At 29.7% G+C, this 10,474-nt stretch overlaps 3 pseudogenes; all 3 read right to left on the bottom strand.

Moving 5' to 3' along the window:
* Positions 1-1,894: 1,894 nt before the first annotated feature.
* On the bottom strand, positions 1,895-5,679 carry LOC150037800 (uncharacterized; annotated as a pseudogene).
* Positions 5,680-5,703: 24 nt separating this feature from the next.
* Positions 5,704-9,493, bottom strand: LOC150037799 (uncharacterized; annotated as a pseudogene).
* A 142-nt stretch (positions 9,494-9,635) lies between these two features.
* On the bottom strand, positions 9,636-10,112 carry LOC150037798 (uncharacterized; annotated as a pseudogene).
* Between the last annotated feature and the right edge of the window lie 362 nt (positions 10,113-10,474).

The following is a 10,474-nucleotide window of genomic DNA, read 5'->3' as shown; positions in this document are numbered from 1 at the left end:
CTCATGCACGTAAAAAAAATATTTTCTTTTTCTTTTATTTTTGGACCAAATTCGTATCGTTGAGGCTTTCTCATGTGCAAATCTTACCAATTTTTTTCTTTGATATAAAATTACTCAATTTCAAGATAGTGATCCTTCTACCACACAACAATCAATTTATTTGGAATCTGGTTCTTACAATAATATCTAAAGATTTTTTAGTCCAATAACATAATATAATGTGAAAATCCAAACATCAAATGTATTGATAAAATATATATGTTTCATTCCATTGAAATATCTACAACTTAACTCATATATCTATATCGGATATTCATTTTAGGTTAAGTTCTAAAAACTACCCCTATAATATTGTGGCAATTGTAATTTTACCCTCAAATTTCTATTGTAAAAATCAAGCCCGTAAACTTACACGAGGGTTAAATTTATACCCTCAAATTTACATAATTGTAGAAGTTTGTAACAATTGTATAAGTTTGAGAGTTCAATTTTTATCATTTGAACGTTCAATTTCTACCATTATTATTAGATTAAGGGTCCAACTTGGAAAATTTTCTAGTGTTATGGTAGTACATAGTACCTCAATTGATTAATTGACATGTCATTAAATGATTTATTAATTTATTAAATATTGATTATGTGGACCCCACTTAATTCTTAAAAGTTCCTTATGTAGAAAACAATAAAGGGAGGTAGTATGGAAATTTTTTCATACTACCATAATACTAAAAATTTCCCCGTTTAATTATTACACTTATACAAGTTTAAGGACCTAGTTCTTACCCTTAAAAATTTCTGCCACATATACCTTTTTTTTTCTATTTATATGTAATAAGTTAGGTTGGAAATTTTAGTATTTCACATAAATATTTTATTTACACCATTTTCTCTATTCACCAACCTTTTTATTTTTAATGAAATTGGTATCGAAACTAGGTTACCTAAAGTCATATCAAGCAATATAAACATGAAATAAAACAATATATAGAAACCACAAACAAAAATCCTATCAATGAGTTTTCATATGCAAAAGTATATCATATCAAGGTAGCTATGAAATTTTTTAATATTGTACAAAATTTTGCCACTATAATGTTATCAAAACCATTATATTAGTTGAAGAAGCTCAGCAAATCAACATTTATGGCCTTTGAACTTTCTTCTTATTGGCCAAAAACATGTCCCTCTTTATTCTTCCTCCTTGTTTGGATGGAAGAAGCTTGTTTGATTATACCAAGACCCTTCTTTCATCATCTAAAGATCAAAATTCAAATTTCGATCATAGTTTTTCTTTAATTTTCACGAACGTAAAAATCACCACTAAAATATGATTACACATTTAAAATTTCAATTGTAAAAACTAAGTCCTTAAATTTATATAAATATTAAAATTACACCCACAAATTTAGGGTGCTTTTGGATTGTCTATGACAAAAAGTGCTTTCCAAGAATATATTTTTTTAAACACTTTTTCAAAAATGTGTTTAAAAATTAAACATTTACATGTTTGGTTAGAACTTTTCATAAGTATTTATATACGTAACTTTGTTTAGTTTGTCATATGCTAAAAATGCTTATACTTAAGTCAAATTACTATAATGGATTATTAAATACTATGGACTAATTTCATAAAGAAACACATATATTTTGATTTTTTAAGAAAGATATATATTTTGAAATTAGTCGCATGTTATCAGGAAATTATTGATTTTTTTTAGAAACTTGAAATTATTTTAGTTAAAAACAAACAATCTCATTGTATTATTATTATTTTTTGGATAATTCAATTTTAGAAGCACAAATATCATGAAATGTAAATACATAATGATTAAAAAAAAATTGATCTCCAACAACAAAATATAAATAATAATATTTTTTCCTAGACAATATAATATCAACTAGACGTAAGAAGTTGTGCAATTCGATCACATTCTTCATTCATCCTCCATTTCACGAACTAAACCTCTATGTTCTTCATTGGCGTCCTCATGATTTCTTTCATCATTTGAAGGTAGTAGCATCTCGTCATTGCCATAAGGCTTGAACTCAAAATATGTTTTTTGAGTGAACTCTTATAAAGTCATGGAAAGCCATTGACACAATAATTCTTACTTGTTTGTCAAATGGAAAACTATGCATGTGTCGAACAATTTTCCATCTATTCTGTCACACCCCACACCAGATTACCTTCCTAACCTGGACAGAATGATGACTGCAGCAGTTACCAACCCTTTTACTGGCACTTACTGCCTATCTTACCTATTAAATAATACTCAAACCCTGAATACATACATATTAACTCAGAACTTAACACATTTACATCACATGATTTCGCAGCATAGTTTATACATGGATATTACAACCTAGTGAGCCACACCAAGAATACTAGTCACTAGACAGACACATGTGTACTAACTAATACAGGTCTTCAATTAAGCTTCCTTCGACCTATTTCTTTAAGTGGCAGAGCAACAGCAGAATAGTCCTTTGGGAACTGACCGCTACCTGAAAAAGAAAAACATTCAAAAAGTGAGCTAGAAACCTAGTGAATGACTTAATAAAAATATAAATCTCATGCTTAAAACCGAAAGCTTGAGAACATAATACTGAAACTAGAGTGTACCAAGCAAACGTATATATAAAACCTTTAAAACCACCATTAACATCATTATTCCTCAGTTGAGAACAAGCATACATCGCTCTAGCTCCCAAGTCTGTTATCGGCTAAGAGACCCATACCTCGGCCTCTCATTCAGACCTGTCTACGTACTCCTGGAGTTTTCTATGTACCGTCAACACCTTATGTACATTTATTCAGATTCCTTCCTTACCTTTGGTATTTGGCTCACTCAAGCTATCAAGTTCTCAAAAAGCATTTAAAGAATAGTTCTCAAATATAGCATAGAAAACTCTTTAGGATACCTTCCTTACCTTCAGTATCCCTTTCAGTATATTTAGGAATACTAACGCATGTACTTTGACAAGCTTAGGTATTTAAAGCATAGTCCATCAAGCTTCATATGACTTTAGCTTTAACCCTAACGCATGCTTCATACTTTGCAAAATTGCTTAAATCATGTTGAACTAGCTTGTAAAACTATTAACATGCGTTAGATATGGGAAACATACTTGGAAAATTCATACATTAGTAACATCATGTGTTGATAAACATTCATAAGCATTAGCAATTCCAAACTATCCTTCTAGCCTAGAAGAAGATATGACTACCTTTATCCTTAGTTGAGAGTCAACTATCAAATCTAACTCTCAATGCCAACCTTAATCGAGGAGAACCCTTTTGCTCAATCCCTTGACGTCGTATTACCTACGTGCATGTAGTTATAATTGAGTACCGTCATACCTTAGGTACTTGACTAGGATACCTTCTCATTGACTTTTAGTATCCTTAGGACACCTTCTCATTGTCCTTCTGCATCCTTAGGATACCTTCTCATTATCCTTCAGTAGCCGTCATATAACTAGTCATAAATATTTAGTTGAAAGGATACATTCCCATTGTCCTTCAGTATCCGTCATATAACTAGTCATAAACATTTAGTTGAAAGGATACCTTCTTATTGTCCTTCAGTTTCCAATATAACTAGTCATAAATATTTAGTTGAAAGGCTACCTTCTCATTGTCCTTCAGTATCCGTCATATAACTAATCATAGACATTTAGTTGAATACTAAAGCTTAGTGCTCAAATCATCATACTAGTTCATCCATCATACTAGTTCATCATAAAAATAGAGTTATTTAAACATACTGAAAGTATTTGGACAAGATAATATATCTAAATCATGTCAATTCCATGGAAAACATGCTTTACTTAGCATGAGAAACAGTTTCACAAATATATTGCTTAGCAATTCATTTAAACACTTAGCATGGAAAATATCTTCGAGAATTCTTAGTTTCTAAATCATTAAAATAGTAAATCATCACATGGTCACTCACAGCTCGTTGGCCTCTTAACAGTTTATATGCCTCTTCTAGCTCTTCTTGGCTTGAAAGGACATAATTTTCGGTTAAACTACTTAGAATTCTTAGCAAAATACCTCAAATAGTTCATTTACTAATGCAACTTTCATCATCAAAGATAGCTTAGTGAGATTGTCCTCATGAGCGAGATCCTCATAAGCGAGATTCTCTTCATGAGCGAGATCCTCATGAGTGAGATCAAGCTTTTCCTAGCGATACTCCCTTACAAGCGATACCAGTGATACCAACGATACTCACCTTACCAGCGATCCCAGTAATACTCAGCCTAATTTCTAGCAAGATTCAGCCTAATTTCTAGCGAGATTCCCTTCTAGAGCGAGATTCTCATCACAAAATTAGCGAGATTTCCTTCATTAACAAGATTCTCATCACAAAATCTCGCTATAATCTTCACAGTGAGCTATTTGCTTGTTCATCCCAAGCAGTTGTCTACTTATGCACAGATTCTCTATTATAATTTAAAAATTCATAACTTAAAATCCAGACCTCTTTTGTAGAAACTTCCTTCTACAAACATGTTTAGAATTGAGTTAGCAAATTTAAGCTCAAAATTTCTCGTCATTTAATCTGGAGATTCAAAACTTCATCGTTGGCCCCAATTCAAGCAGCTACCTACTTGTTCAACAACTTCCAGTTCAAACTTCAAAATTATATAACTCGATTTCCAGGCCTCATCTTAAAAAGTTCCATTCTACAAAGTTGTTCATAACTGAGTTAACAATATTATCTCAAATATTTAGCTCAAAACGCTTCGTAATTCGTCCTGGAGCTTAAATTCTTCACTGATGGCCTAGATTCACCTGAGAAACGAACCCTTTATTTTTATTTTGCCCCTTCGGCCTTATTCCAGTGAGTTTTCCTTCCATAGCCCAGCCACAGAAAATAGACACACAGAGCTTTCAAATGTCACTGGAATTACACAAGTAGCCTAAGTAGTTTGTCCAAACCAACCTAATGAATTTGACCTTCTTGCTTATATTACTGCCCAAAATCCAGCATGAACCCTCCTTGTGCCACTTGGTCCACTATTGGTAATGAAGGCTAGGATTTAGTAAAACTCCTTTTTCTAACTTCACTCACAATATTACTTCAGCATTATACCTTATTAGATGGCATGGTCTCATTCATATGCTTATTACACTTAGCTACCCAAGAGCCTATTTCTTCTTGCTTCCTTCTTCTACCCTTCCTAAGGCATGACTTCATTTAGCTCATTAGAAGACATCACATTATTTACTCTTACTTGAAGTAATTAGGGTTTGGGTTTTACATATTCTTCCAAACACCATATGTTCTCTTAGTTGTGCATCTTAATGAGGAATTTCTATGATTAAATACTTCCTCCATGCCTCTTGGTTGCCTTCCACGTCAAAAATCAGCAAAATGTTATCACTCATCTCTATAAGGACCTAAATATCCTTTCATTTGTGGATAACCGGAATCTACAAGATAATATTTTCTTTAAAAAATCAAATAAATGTTTGTTAATAAAAAAATACTTAAAAAAATATAATAAACACTAATGTATTTATTATTGCATACTAACCTTAGGTGGATATGAAAATCCTAAACGTGGTCTTCTTAATGCTTCTACAAAGATTCGAGCATCATGAGTTGCACCCTTCCATCCAGCTTAGACAAATGTAAAACACATGTTAAAATCACAAACTCCCATAATGTTTCGGGTGGTAATACTTTTTCAATCAATATACGGTATATGCTTTCCTTTAGGTGCTACAACCTGCATATTGTTGGGGTTGATGCCGTAAATCTCGTGGGTCCTATAGTTTGTTATTGTATTGTACATGTAATTTATTTATTTAATAAAATTTGAAGTATTTTATTCGACATTTAGTAGTATTAACCCACAAAACTAATAAACAAACATCCAAGATTATCTTTTGAAGTTTAAACATGTATGTAGAGACATAAAGGTGGATTGTGTTTAGATAACGGAAGGGTCTGTAGTAGATGGATAAGACTAGGTACCTTATCCCGATGACACCACGAATACAGCCTGCTTTGTAGATGTTAAAAATGTTATAAAGTTCTATAAATGTTATGATCCTGATCATTCATGCCGATACATGTGAATGAGAGTGTCCTATACAAAATGGTTTGTATAAGACTGAACCACAAAATGAATAGTCTCATTATATAACACCGTTAATAGTAGATTTACATTTCACCAGGATGACCATAGGTGACATGACTTGAATCCTGCGTGAGTTGTGAACTCTTACCTATTAAGGCGGTCATTTGATTTGCATGGGTGAGAGTGGCCAGTTCGCTGACTCAATATGCCTACCATTTTGGGGAACGGGAACACATCTATATAAGACAAAATTCACTCATTCCTTAATGTCGGAGTAAGTAGATAACTTGCACCCTTAAGGAATGATTCTAGAGCTTGAACAATGTGGCATCATATCCTCTCTTGGCCTGAGAGGGGTTTGGTCAGTTGGACTATGACTTATAGTTCATTAAAAGGATCAATGGTACTTAAGGAGTTAGATGTAACTATAGGGGAAAATGGTAATTTTGGCCCAGCTATACTTACGAGCAATTTGTGAAGGGTCATCACACTATTGATTGGTTATATCCAATGGACAATAAATATATTTGTAGTGCGAAGAGTGTAGTTGTTGGTCTTTAATGGAGTGACTCGTAGTTAATAGAAGTTGATTAATTTAATTAAAGTGGTTTAATTAATTGATCAAGTACCACTAGAGCTTAACTCTACAGGTCCATAAAGTTCTCTCTGTAGCTCAACTGTGATAATTAAGAATCAATTTAATTTTGGATTAATTTGAATTGTTCAAATTAATTAAGCGAACTAATTATATATGATATAATTAATTTAATTTAGTTATAAATTATATAGTTAGTATAATGTATTTGATACATTATAAAATAAAGTTTATTTTGAAGGAAATAAATATTTGAATATGATTCAAATATTAATTGTATGGATTAGATTCATATAATTAAGTTTAATATAAATTTGATTTATATAAAATATCATAAATGATTAATAAAATTTAAATTATAGGTTATATTGTATTTGATACAATATAAAAACTATAGGTTATATGTTATATTCGATATAATATATAGTTTAATATATACTATATGATAAGGTGGTATCATATATATATATATATACATTAAATATTTTATTAAATCCTTTTTGTATTAACTCCCTCCTCTTGTTTCTCTTTGACGATGGACGTGGGAGATGGGGGTTATGAGGATCTTCTTCTTCGTCCCAAGAATAATACAGAGACTATGTATGTTTTTGCTCTTTCAGAACGATCCATAAAATTTTTTCTCTAAAGAATCCTTCCTCTCCCTCACTACCAAATTAATTCACAGAGTCCATAAACTCTTATGATTCTCAACCCTAAGGGGTCGTTTGGTTGGAGGGTTTCTGCATAGAAATTGGGACAGACATCAAAATCTCATGTTTGTTTCACATTTTTCAACCATTTGTCTGAGAATAAGTTGACATTCTCATATCCCACCAAAAAAGGTTTTCTATTCCTTAGCAAAATGGTGAGTTTTCTTTTTTTCCTTCTTCATTTGTCTTTATTTTATATATAATTTCACTTTAAATATAGTTAATTAGTTAACTAATTAATATTAATTCAATATAGATAATATAAATATTTAATAATCTATTAAATATTTACTTAACTTATTTTTATAATAAAATTTTATTAAATTAATGCAATTACTTTTTTATATAAATTAATAATTTATTAGCCAACAATATCTTAAATTAATAATTAATATTAATTACTTAACTAATTAACTAAATTAATTAATATTAATTCAATATAGATAATATAAATATTTAATAATCTATTAAATATTTACTTAACTTATTTTTATAACAAAAATTTATTAAATAAATGCAATTAATTTTTTTATATAAATTAATAATTTATTAACCAACAAGATCTTAAATATATTTAATTAGTAAACTAGGATTTGTTAAATTTATTTAGTACAAAAATTCTATTTCTATAATATTAATTTATTGTTTTTTTTAATAACCAAATAATTATTTATTGAGATTAATTTTAATTTGATCATTTGTTATGAAGATGTAATCATTATTGATCTGTTAGTTATGTATTGTTATTAATTTTTATTACTTCATTTATCGTTAGCCTATCATATTTAAAAAAAAGATTTAGTATTATTTATTAATATATCTTTTTTTTTTACTTTTCACAAAATATATTGTTTATTAAAATATATATATACTTATATTATTTAATTAAAAATTAAAATTACTAATGTTGAAATTAATTAATTATCAAAATGATTATGTATTAGATTATAATTAGTATAATGTTCATTAAATATATTAATTGGTTAATTTTTAATTATAAATACTCATTTTTCAAATATTTATAATTAAAATTATTATTGATTCATAATTAATTAAATTTTTTTATCGACATATTGAATGTTGTTTATTGGTTAATTTATTAATCTATTACAATTATAAAAGATTTTCATGCTTACTTTTATAAATTAAATACAAACATAATTTTTGTTTGTAAATTTCTGATAGCATTCCCATGCACAACCAAACACAACCATCTTTGATTCCCAAATATCTTATTCCCAGGTATCTTATTTCCAGATATGCTTTATTCCCAGACATCTATTAAACCATAAACCAAATGGCCCCTAACCTTTTGAAGAACCACTTTTTCACAAATTCTTTCTCGATTGGTCACGAACCCACCATGGAACACGAACAGAAGCTATACCCAATTCATTATTTGTATTGTTTATTCTAAGCATGCTGTAATTTGTTAAGAATGCATAATAGGGTTGTGAATTTTATTTTTCAATGTAAATTTGAAAATTGAGAAATGATCTTGCTTCTGTCTTTGGACTTCAAGTCTCTTCATATATGAGTATCATCGATTACCCCAATACAATTTTTGAAGTATGACCAATATCGAGTGTCATTTTTAATTTTATCATAAGTAGATTTGAATTGTGAATCTGTTAGCTTAATTACATCTATGGCCATACGATAAATAATATCTAACACTATATTAAACCACCTTGATACAGTCTCACCTGATTGCTGAAATCTCTCTTGAACCATTTTATTCGTGAAACCGTGACCTAATGTAATAAAAAACATTGCAAGAGCCTCCTACAAAGGCATACATTTGGCTTTACTGAAGTATATTGTTTTTCAAGTACTACTTACAACTTCTTAAATATATGTTTTTACATCTTAAATTGTTGGTGACATCTATTCCCATGACCGTTCAATTTCTCCAAACAAATTTTTAACCAGTATGAAAAGATGTCCTACAAGGCTATTTACAAACATGCATCACGAAATGATGCACTACAGCACCACATCCTACATTTACTAATTGATCGAGTTCATATTCAATATCGATTTCATCAAAAAAATCATTGCTATCAATATTGTAACAATTAGATGACATCTGAAAAGCATAAAAAAATTAAAAGACGGAATTAGAAACAAAATTTGATGATAAAACATTCATAACAAAGGTAATATTCAAATACAGTAATTATCTAAATGATTTTTAAGTCACAGTATCTAAACAAATATTTCCTTAGTATCTAGGGTAAAACTTTCTTTAGCTCAAGCCATGCAACTTGAAGCTCGGGCTCTTATAATGCTATAAACATTTTCCTATTTTCTCTTTATGTAAAAATGTCTATAGCTTTCATAAAGAGCTCATCACCTTTCACAATTCCAAGTATGTCTTGTAAAGCATTCATCACTTCAAGAATGCTACAGCCTAGGAGATATCTTCTCCTATTATCGGTTGTTTCACATACACGCTCCAATTGATTACAAAGTTTATTAGCAACGTTATTTTTTTATCCTATTCTTTTTCTTTTTTTTTCTTTTTCCTTTATCTTGGATGTGATCACCAATAATATGTAATGGATATTCAATATCATTAGTGTCATTATGCTCTATATCTCCAGATGAATTATTATTATCACCTACATATCTAGATGAATTGCCTTCAATAGTCTTAGGTAAAAATCCTTGGGATGAAGCCATGCTCCATCTCTTGTAACTGCAATATAAAATCAGCATAATATATAAATAAATCAAATAAAATAACTAAATAACTAAATATGGAATACATAAAGAAAATTATAGAAAATAAGAAATTAAAAAATAAAAAAAATCTCTACTTTATCCAAAATTCATGGAATTTCCACCAATCTATGTATGTCTTACAAAACCCATCAAATGCCACTATTTATAGGCAATTTGGCAAGTAGGGGGTGGATTACATGGACACTAATAGTGTTAATCTTGAGGCACATGGACAACACTTGGAGAAATGGGGGTATGACACATAGTAAATAGACACTAAGCTTGAGCATCTACTGGGCATCAATTATCATAATATTTATAATAATATCTATATTTTAGAACA

This window comes from Benincasa hispida, chromosome 2 (assembly GCF_027475165.1).
Source record: "Benincasa hispida cultivar pf3 chromosome 2, pf3_genome.v1.1, whole genome shotgun sequence".
NCBI lineage: Eukaryota > Viridiplantae > Streptophyta > Magnoliopsida > Cucurbitales > Cucurbitaceae > Benincasa > Benincasa hispida.
This window is presented reverse-complemented; position numbering and strand designations above follow the sequence as displayed.